This window comes from Elaeis guineensis, chromosome 11 (genome assembly GCF_000442705.2).
Source record: "Elaeis guineensis isolate ETL-2024a chromosome 11, EG11, whole genome shotgun sequence".
Lineage (NCBI taxonomy): Eukaryota > Viridiplantae > Streptophyta > Magnoliopsida > Arecales > Arecaceae > Elaeis > Elaeis guineensis.
The window spans coordinates 3129826-3140287 of record NC_026003.2 but is presented as its reverse complement, the minus strand read 5'-3'; the positions used below and the strand labels follow the sequence as shown (position 1 = coordinate 3140287).

General features: G+C 40.3%; 1 pseudogene; it reads right to left on the bottom strand.

The window, feature by feature from the left end:
• Nucleotides 1-5689: 5689 nt before the first annotated feature.
• Nucleotides 5690-8407, bottom strand: LOC140852568 (uncharacterized; annotated as a pseudogene).
• Nucleotides 8408-10462: the final 2055 nt, after the last annotated feature.

The window sequence follows — 10462 nt, the reverse complement described above, 5'->3', positions numbered from 1 at the left end:
AACCTTGTTCATTAGCCATGAATATTTGCTGATTTAACTTTTCTGTATTTTCATTGTTTTGAAGGTGGCCTTGAAGGTTTTGGAAGGGCTTGGGACGACCTTTGATAGGCTAAGTCATAGTTTTACCTATTGCTTTTTGTTGACCCTAATTACAGAAGCAATCAGAACCAAAAAGAAGGCTAACTGTAGCATGCAGGATGACCGAGAAATTAAGCATGTCACTGTACAGTGACGTGATAAAGGATTATTTTCTTCTTTAATTGTAGATTCCCAGTTAGACTGAAATTGGAAAGGGACCTAGTTGATGTGGTTAAAGGAGGATCAGTCAGCTGGTTAGAAGCATCATGGAGTTATTTTGACGGACGAAAAGAAGTCATTCCCTTCTCTGTCTTTCTTTCTTCTTCCATTCCTATTTTTTTCCCCCTCTTCAAATTCTCTTCCATTCTCTTCTTTATCTTTCTGTTTCTTTTTCCACTTAATATCTTGTACATTTGCCATGGAGTTCTCTCTAAAGACTTCAAAGCAAAATAAAATGAGTGATCTCCAATCTCAAATGAATATCCTTTGCTGCAATGGGATTTGATCTAAACTTGTACAAATTTGTTTCAATTCCCAAGCTTGTTCATATCTTTAGAACTGCTTAGCGGCCCTCTTCTTTGATCCTATAGGAACCCTAGAAGTTGTTTAGTCCAAACCTTTAAAAAACCTTTAAAGCTTTCACTGCTTCTGTTTCTGATCATAAAATCTCTTGAAACCTTCATGGCCTTATCATGAACCAATAAATTCTTAAATCCATTGTCTATCCTTTGTTACTGCTGAAAACCTAGAAGATTTTGGAATATCCTCTTTCCTCCATAAACTAGAACACTATCATGATCTTACCAGCAATCTCTTGTGGGAAAGAAAACACCAAGAACCTTGGAAAATCTAAGAAGCCTTACATTGTTCAATACAGCTTTTAAAGATAGCATCCTATATCATCTACATTATGCAAAACTTATGTATAGTATAATCCTCATTCAAAAAACAATAAAAAGAAAGTATCAGAGTCACATCAATCAACCATTGACTTATTTAAACAGATCATGAATGACATACCTTTTAATAAAAATTTTCATTTTAAGACACAATATCCTTAAAGATTAATTTCAGATTCGACTAGATATATTGATTCTGGGCTTAACAAAGCTAGTATCCTCTCTCTTTCCTATTCTCCTCAAATTATTTCTATAAGCAAGTCTTATGTTTCATGTAATGTAACAGACAGCAGCATGACATCAGCAGAAACATATAGTAACTAGCCACTTCTGAATTGTCAATCAAACACATGAGCACAAACTACAGCACGAAAACCACAGTAATGAAATGTAGGTGTAATGTGCTGGATGCTTAAAAAGAAGGTGATAGACTAGAAATGCCTAAAACAAGAACCAGGACAGATCAGACTAGCCAATCATGAGGCGTAAAGTACCTTTTGTGCTCTGCCGAAAGAAACAGACAGGATTTGGTGCATTAGTAAAGCACCTGGTACCTTCTTTGGTCAAGTTATATAAGCTAGCATCTGAAAGTCTGCAGTAAGTACCATAACACTTAGCATTGACATTTGCAGACTTTTTGACTTCACCTCATGGGATGCTTCACTTAGTTTCCAATCACTTCTCTTCTATCTCCTTTGCCACGCACATGATAATATTAAACTCAAACCACTCCCTCCAAGCCAAAATAATGGCTTGCTCAAAATCCTATTAATTAACAAAAGCAAACAACAAAGCCTATTAAACTTATTTTCTCCTTCATTCTAAATATATTAATTATTAAGGTTGCAGCAGATATCATGAAATGGGAAAAATGCAGGTGCCCAATAAGATATCGTTGGCATATGTATAGGAACTTTTGATCAAGATGGTAAGTAACTCAATCCGTGAAGCAAGTTAGGCTATCCAACTACAAAATTAACAATTTCTAAAAATGTAAACAATAAGTTAACATCAATTTTGATGTGTCTATCATCCTTTCGTTAAGGGGGGGAAAAGAAAATGAAAACATAAATTAAATAAACCAACAAAACTAGAGATAAAAGTGCAAATCAACAATGCATTATCCAAAGCGTACCTTACCTGATCCGCATATAAAAGCTAAGAGTAAGCCACCATCGAGCCACTCGCAACATAATTTCTTATGATAATCAAAGTCAGTGTCCCATTTTCCCAAGAAAGGTATAGCCTTTTTTTAAAGGAGCAAAGTTAAAAACAAATACACACAAAATGGCCACTGAATAAAATGCTCAACGGTTATTGTTATTTTTCTTCTGTATTAAAAATTTAACATTTAAAAAGCATCAGCAGCGGACGCAATCCAATCAGAATTATTCAGGTAAACAGAATAAATTATACTTCTTACATACCAGTAAAGCGAAATCATCAGAAAATTTCCAGCACCCGATCATTCCGAACCCTCATCCTTCCCTTTAGTCCCGCTGCTGCTGCTGTTCCCACTGCTGCCGGTGCTACCACCACCGTCGCTGCTGCCGACGACCGCATCGGTGACCAAAGAAATGGGGCGGTGCTCGATGACCTCGTCGACGAGGCCAAAGTCCTTGGCCTCCTCGGGGGACATGAACATGTCGCGCTCCATGCACTGCTCGATCCGCTGTATGGGCTGACCGGTGTGCTTGACGTAGATGGCGTTGAGGCGCTCGCGAAGCTTGAGGATCTCCTGGGCGTGGATGGCGACGTCGCTGGCCTGGCCGGAGGCGCCACCGGAGGGCTGATGGATCATGACGCGGGCGTTGGGGAGGGCGCGGCGCTCGCCGGGGGCGCCGGCGGTGAGGAGGAGGGAGCCCATGGAGGCGGCCTGGCCGATGCAGAGGGTCGTCACGGGGGAGCGGATGTACTGGATGGTGTCGTAGATGGCGAGGCCGGCGGTCACGACGCCGCCGGGGGAGTTGATGTAGAGGTGGACGGGCTTCGAGGGGTTCTCGGACTCGAGGAAGAGGAGCTGGGCGACGACCACGGAGGCGGTGTCGTCGGAGATGGAGCCGTTGATGCACACGATGCGCTCCTTGAGGAGGCGCGAAAAGATGTCGTACGCGCGCTCGCCGCGGGAGGTGTGCTCGATCACCATCGGAATGAGGCCGTAGGACCGCGAGGGACGGAGGGCAGAGGCGGATGCGGCGGCCGAGGAGAAGGAACAGGCCCGGGCGAGAGCAGAACGGCACCGCCACATGGCCGGCGGCAGGGATTAGGGTTAGGATTTAGGGTTTAGTGGAAGGAGGTGGAGTCGATGTCCGCGAGGCTTCGTGTCGGAGGTGAGGCTCCTACGACCTTTCCCAGAACGAGAACAGCGTGGCTACTTGAAAATTTTAGAACCGGACCCCAGGAGCCGGACGGCACTCGAGAGGGTTCGGGAATTGGGAAACATAACGGCCCATAAGATAAAAATTAAGTTAAGTGCATATATTAATATTAATCACTGGCGGTATAGTGTCCAACATTTTTACTTGGTAGTTACCTTCTGCCGGAAAACATGCATTCAATGAAGCCCAAAATAAAGCTAGTCTTTACTCTCTGTTCCATTGATAATATCTTCTTTCTCTTTAGCGTTTAGAAAGAAAAGGTTTTTTTGATGTATATTTCTCTATTAAGTAAATTTTGATATATATTTTTTAGGTATTATTTGATATGAGTGATATTTCACATCATTTTAGTGATATGAGTTAGGTGATGTGATCATCTTATTTGACGTTATAAAATTTCATCTAATGATGAAAAATCTCATGATAAATTCGATAATAGTATCATTGTATTGTATGGTAATGCTATCACCACACATACCTTAAGTAATAGCACATCATCAGATATTGATGATGTGCTGAAATTATTTTGGAACAAAAATATCTCTAATCACTAAAGTAGGGAGGAAAAAAAAAATCATCATCATCTCTTTCTTTTCTTTTCTTTTGACCTTTCATATTCAATAACACTCTCTATAAAAGAAAACCAAGATTATTTTTCTATGATCTTTCATCTTCAATAATACCTCCTTTTATTTATCTACAAGATGCCTATTTTATTTTTATTGGTAGGTTTAGTTAAATAGCGTGGATGCTTATTTTATTTCTATAGGTAGATATGGTTAATTGGTATTGATGGATCATGTTAGACCCTTCATGTTTTTTTTTTTTATAATTTTTTTATAAGCTAATTATTCCTAACAAGTAGCCCTGATATTGATAGTCAAAATTAGCTAAATCTAGCCAAGCTTGATTATGTATAATATTATTGTAATATTATTTTAATAGCTTAATTAAAATAGATATCTATAATAATAATAATAAAATATTATTATTATTATTATTATTATTATTATTATTATCTCGATGATCACATCACTGATGATATATCAAACAACATCTTCGGTACTGTTTGGTAGGAGATGATATTTCACGTCACCCCAATGATGTGAGTTAGGTGATATGATCATTTTATTTGACATTACAAAATCTCATCCAATGATAAAAAATTCAATGATAAATTCGATGATAATATCACTGCATTATGTAGTGATGCTATCATCGGATACTACTAAAGTTATTTTAGAACAAAAATATCCCCACTCGCTAAATTAGGGAGAAAAAAAATCCCTCCACATCTCTTTCTTTTCTTTAACCCTTCATCTTCAATAACACCTCTATAAAAGAGTACTCTCTTTTATTTATCTACTAGATATTTATTTCATTTTTATTGATAAATTTAGTTAAATAGTATAAATACCTTTTATTTATTTATTAGATGTCTATTTTATTTTTATAGATAGGTATGGTTAATTGGCATAGATGGATCATACTATATCCTTTATGTTTTTTTTTTTAAATGGGTTAAAAATATATTAAATAGATTAAATGGATTACCTGATTCAACTTGATCTAAATATAAAATAAATTAAATGAGTCAAATATTTGAAATCCAATTCCGACCCAAATATTAAATATATTCAATGGATCGACCTATTTATGATCCAAAGCCATTTAGTCTAAATCCAAACATATTTATGATGGATCGAATATAGATCGGATTAGTAGATCGGATCATATTTTGTCGGTCTTAACTTGAATCCTCCTTTTTATTAGATCGTTCTATTCTATGCTTAAACAAATATTACTATAGGTAGACATCATAAGATATGGCCATGTTGTTGCATGATTCGCAGCATGATAGCTGTATTTCTCATTGGTAATTTGCTATCATTCATATTATTCACGTAATATGATGATTCTTCTTCCTTCTGATTTCCTTTTCTCCAAAATTTCAATATTACAAGCCCTTCAGTATGAAGTCCAGCAGGGGCTTAGTTTGGGTACAAAAATTGCAGAAGTGATGATGAATATAGCCAACAACACATCTCCATACCCATTAAAATATGGTGTCATAAAATTAATTACTTTGATCAGATACAGAAAGACACTCATCAATAGCCCAAGTCTTGCAACAAATAAAGGATTACATTCTGCTTCTTCAAGGCAAGCTAATTAAGTCCATAACGAATTTGAAAGCAGATGCTAGATGCCGATCTCAAACCAGCTTACAGGAATAGATGGTTAGATACTTGCAGATGTGTAATTCCATTTTGACCTTTTGAATTAGCAGCATCATCCGGAGAGCTGTCACAAAAGTTACCCATATATGGTTCTAAAAGTTGCCAAAATTCCATCACTTCTTAGTATACACATGATTCATTTACACCTTGAGAAACCTCAAACTCAAAAATCAAAAATAAATTGAAAAACACTATGCAACAATATCTTTAAAAAGAAAAAAAGAAAAAAAAAAAAAAGAAAAAAAGAGAAAGAGAGAAAAAAGAAGTATATCTTTTATTCTGCATCAACCAATCAGCAACAACACTACTGCATTCCACCAGCCGAAGCCATGGCAACTAAAACCCCGATGGCTTCCGGCCATTCCTCTCCAACAACCCTTCCAATATAACTCTCTTCTTGTACTCCTCTGAATTCATTTCAACTTCTCTTGAAGCCACCCCATTGCCATCAGAGACACCATCTTTGCCCATACTCAAAAGTGGCACAAGGTACATGCAAGAGCACAGGCAAATAAGGGCCGACGCCCGGCCCAAGAAAACCATCACGCCAAGAGTCATCACCATGACCCAGATCCCAGCCCCTGGTTTGAGTGACCCGGTCCGGACCGGGCGTTTATGGGAGGCAGCTGGATGGATGTGCGCAGGTGAGCCGGGGTCATTGGTCGTGCACCTGGTTCGAACCGTGTGGGGTTTCCATGAGGCTGGGACCTCTTCTCTGCGGGTGCTGTATTGCTTGGAGATTCGGGGAAGGCGTGGCTGCTCGGCATCGATTCCATGATGGAGTTGGGAGTCTGCATCGCGTTGGAGTTGCTGGGCGTTGCCTCGGCTTCTACTGGTTCGACCCTAATCCAAACAGTGAACCCCATTTGCTGGTCAATAAAGCTGGCGATATTGTCATTTAAGTCTTCTTTTTTTTTTATATATATATATAAATAAATGATGGAGTTGTAACTTGTATCTGAAGTCTTTAGCAGGTGAAGACTAGGAAAAATCAAAAAGGTCAGTGCTTGTCAATCGGTGGGTGTTGCGGCACAGGTACACACAGAAAAGAGGATTACGTTGTATGGGATGCTTGAAAATTGGAATAAGTTTTGAAGAACATTTCACTCTAAAATCCTTCTAACTCTTTATCGGTTTTTATTTCTGAAATAACTATTACCAAGAAGAGTTAGAAAATATTTTGACCTTTGAGGAGATAGGATCTCCTTCAGTTATTGTGTAGTACGAAATTACTAATGGTTAAACCGGCCTACCAGCTGTGCCACATACACAAATATTCAATCACAATGCATCTTAAATACACAAATATTCTATAATCTAGATTTGAAATTTTTTAATTTGACTCAGAAATTGAAAAAAAAAAAAAAAACTTTTAACCAAATACTTTGTTCAACTCATGGATTTTTATGAATCGTCACGAGACGTTGTTGGCATTTTGGACTACCAGCCTCCAAATACAAACTTCAAAAACTTTTAACCAAATAGAAATAAAATAATGTATAAAATATTTATTCTGATAGGAATAAATATTCTTATGGTCGTATCTTAAACAAGGACGCGCGGAAGGCCATAAGCTGGGAAACGTACGTTGGGCGTTTACGCTTCCGGCACCCTGAATCAGCTGTCAAATCTTAGACAGCAACCAGCACCATGTGCTGACGTGTCCTCAGGCAGATGGTCCCATAGGAAAGTGGGCTCCATCAGAAGGGTAGTTCGGACCCACCAAAATAGCACGAAATACGCCGTCCGACACAGACGGCCTAAGCGGAGGGTTTTGGGTTGTGTCTTTCGCGCGAAAAAATGATCGATCTTCTTTCGTGACTTCACCCGTCGGATCGCGCACGGCACAACTGTCAAAGCAATCAGAATCCTCCATTCATGCGTATGCGCAACTGTCGAAGCGGCCATCGAGCAATCCAACGGTGGATTGGCGCGAAGGAAGATGAATCCTTCTTTCGAGCGAAAGATACAATCGCCTCCCTAAACGGAGAAGGAAAACAAGCGATGCCACGTCATCAACCCCGGGTCGTGGTTCACGACGAGCGATGTGGGGCCCTTGGAAGCTTCGACGTGGTCGCGACCAATTAAAACGCGTGGACTTTTCCGAGACGACCGTTTTGATAAACACGACCAGATTAAATAGTTGAGTGTAGGCCCGTCCTGTTGTCGACGCCATCATCGTCGTCGGTGATTCTTGACAACGACCGCTCCTCAAGATTCGTGCAGATCCGCACGAGAACACTCCGGCCCCGGGAGGAAACAAAATTTTAGCTATCAACGCGAACTACGACCAACCCGGCAGTGGTTGCAACGCTCAGAGGATGCGCGGGCACCGCAACTCCCCTGACCAACCAACCATCCATCAACCGTGCAAAAGAGATCCAACGGTCGATCAGCTCGTGCCCGCCACCCTCCGAGAGGAAAGAAGCAAGAGAAGAAATGAGAAATTAGCAAGGAAGAAAGAGATGGTGAGCTGAACCAACCTCGGAAGGCTTCTTGAAGGGACTGTTTTCCTGAGCTGATGCTTTAATATTGGGGCGAACGCCGTCGAGGGGAGCGGTCTTCTTCTTCTTCCGGTATCGGGACCAGGAGAGCTTGGGCTTCGACCCGGCGGAGGGGCTGGGAGGGTCGGGGCACCGGAGGCGGAGATGAGAGACCCTACGAAGCAGGAGGGGAAACACTGGCACGACCAACTCTTCCGGCTTGTTGTTTTGGGATGGGTGCTCTTCTCGGGAGGCATGGTCTGCTGGGGAAAGCACAATAGTTAGAGGAAAAATGGTCGCTGGGTTCCAAGTTTTTAGTTGGAGACCACAAACCCTCCGTGGTTGACAAGCTTCTTCTCTCTCTCTCTCTCTTCTCTCTCTCTCTCTCTATATATATATATATATATATATATGGTGAGATTGGTAAGATGATCAGGAATGGTTCCCACTAATCCCCCCATTTTGAAAATTCTAAATATATTGCGTTTTTTTGAAAAACACTCTATACTTCTAATATTTATAATTTTTTATCAAAAAATTGCCAGAATATAGAGATAGCAGGTCTGTCATATCCCTAATTATGCATTTTAATTTTACCAATTTCTTGCACGTTCTTTGTACATGAGTGTCAGAATGAATCTGTTGGGGAACTTATTCAGAATTACGATCTCGATGCAAACTCGACTTTTTTATCCGGTTGAGAACCAGCAATTGCCTATACGTCAGATCTATTCAAACAATTACCGATAATGCTGAAGACTAATTAGGCAATGCGACTGTTCATGGATCGACAAATATATCTATATTTAACCGATAATCTAACTCGGATGAAAATCGAGTATTTACGAAGGAACGTAACGACCTAGAAGATTAGGGTTCATCATAATAGTTACAATGCACAACGAGAGTATTAACAACTCATAATTGAGAGATTGTGGGTCTGATAAACCTTCCCTAAATCCATATTGAATTTGGTAACTCCACATTCTGTACTCCAAAAGACGGAAGTTACAAAGCAATGGCACATCCCCCTTTATAAAGAGAGATAAGAGAGGGATCAGGATAAGCTTTTTTCTGGTTTAATACACTTTTACTTCTATGATTTTTCTTTGTTCCCTAAACTTGACTAACTTAAGCATCGAAAAATTTTTGATCGGACAAATTCTGACAAGAGAATATTTTGTAGGTACAATCTCACCAAAGAGCATGGTGCAACTTACATGGTACCCAACTAAGTAACTTTCTGGAGTTTAGTAGCAATAGATTCATACATCAGGTAAGGAGAAATATCTTTTTGAAAAGGAGAACCATAGTAAGAACAAGAGCCCAGAATGCATCTGCAAGCACTATCAGATGCTCTTCATGGTGCAAAGAGTGCCCAAATCAACAAGTGGAGTCTAGTGCTTCCCGTCCCATGGAATTGTGATGGACCAGCAATAGGTCGCCACTCTGGTGCAGCAAGTGAAAATTCCGACAGAAGCTGTCCAAAGTCTGCAGCAAACTATAGAAAAACTACAGCAACAGTAGCCGCCGGAGAATCCGATACTATATGCCACACCTTTTAGGCATAGCTGACGATCTTCTCGACAACCACCTTCAAAGCAATGATAGCCTACTCGGCACTCACACCACCCAGACCTCTTGGAGCAACTATCTCCTCCTCCTTGGCAAAATTCAAGGAAGGAGAAGCAGCGTCGCTCCCCTTCGAGCTCATTTAGGGAGGACTCTACTCTAGGGTATTTCTGACATCATGATAAGCCCCAATGATGACTGGATGATGATGATCAAAAGCTATGGAAGATCGATCGTCGACTTACCCATCTTTAGGGGGATGATAGGGACTCGTAGATGGCGTCGGATTTATCACCTGTCCTCCCTTCTCCTGATGAATAATGGATGAGTCAATTCCAACTCATTTCAAGATACCACAATTGGAGATGGCTATTCTAATCCACTCATCATCTTGTGAGCTACAAGACTCTCACGATAATTTAGGAGGCTAGAGATGCCCTCTTTATCTATCCTTTCCTATGGCTCTCTGAAAGTCTGTTCGGATTTGTCTTTCGACTTCAATCAAAAAGTGTTCCTTCCTTTGAACAGTTCGAGCAGTAGTTTATGATGCACTTTAGCACTAGTAGAATGATGCCACAAAACTCCGCAGCCACTTCTCCATCTACTAGCGAGAAGAACAATCTCTGAGAGAATATGTGGTGCACTTCAACACCACCACATTAGAGATCTACAACCTCCATGAATCAGTGGCCATGTCAACCATGAAGCGGGGGCTTCAAAATTCTAGATTCACTTATTCCTTAGACAAGAAGTTCTACAAATCCCACTTCAAACTCCTAAGCACGCGCAGAAGTATATCCCTAAGAGAAGGT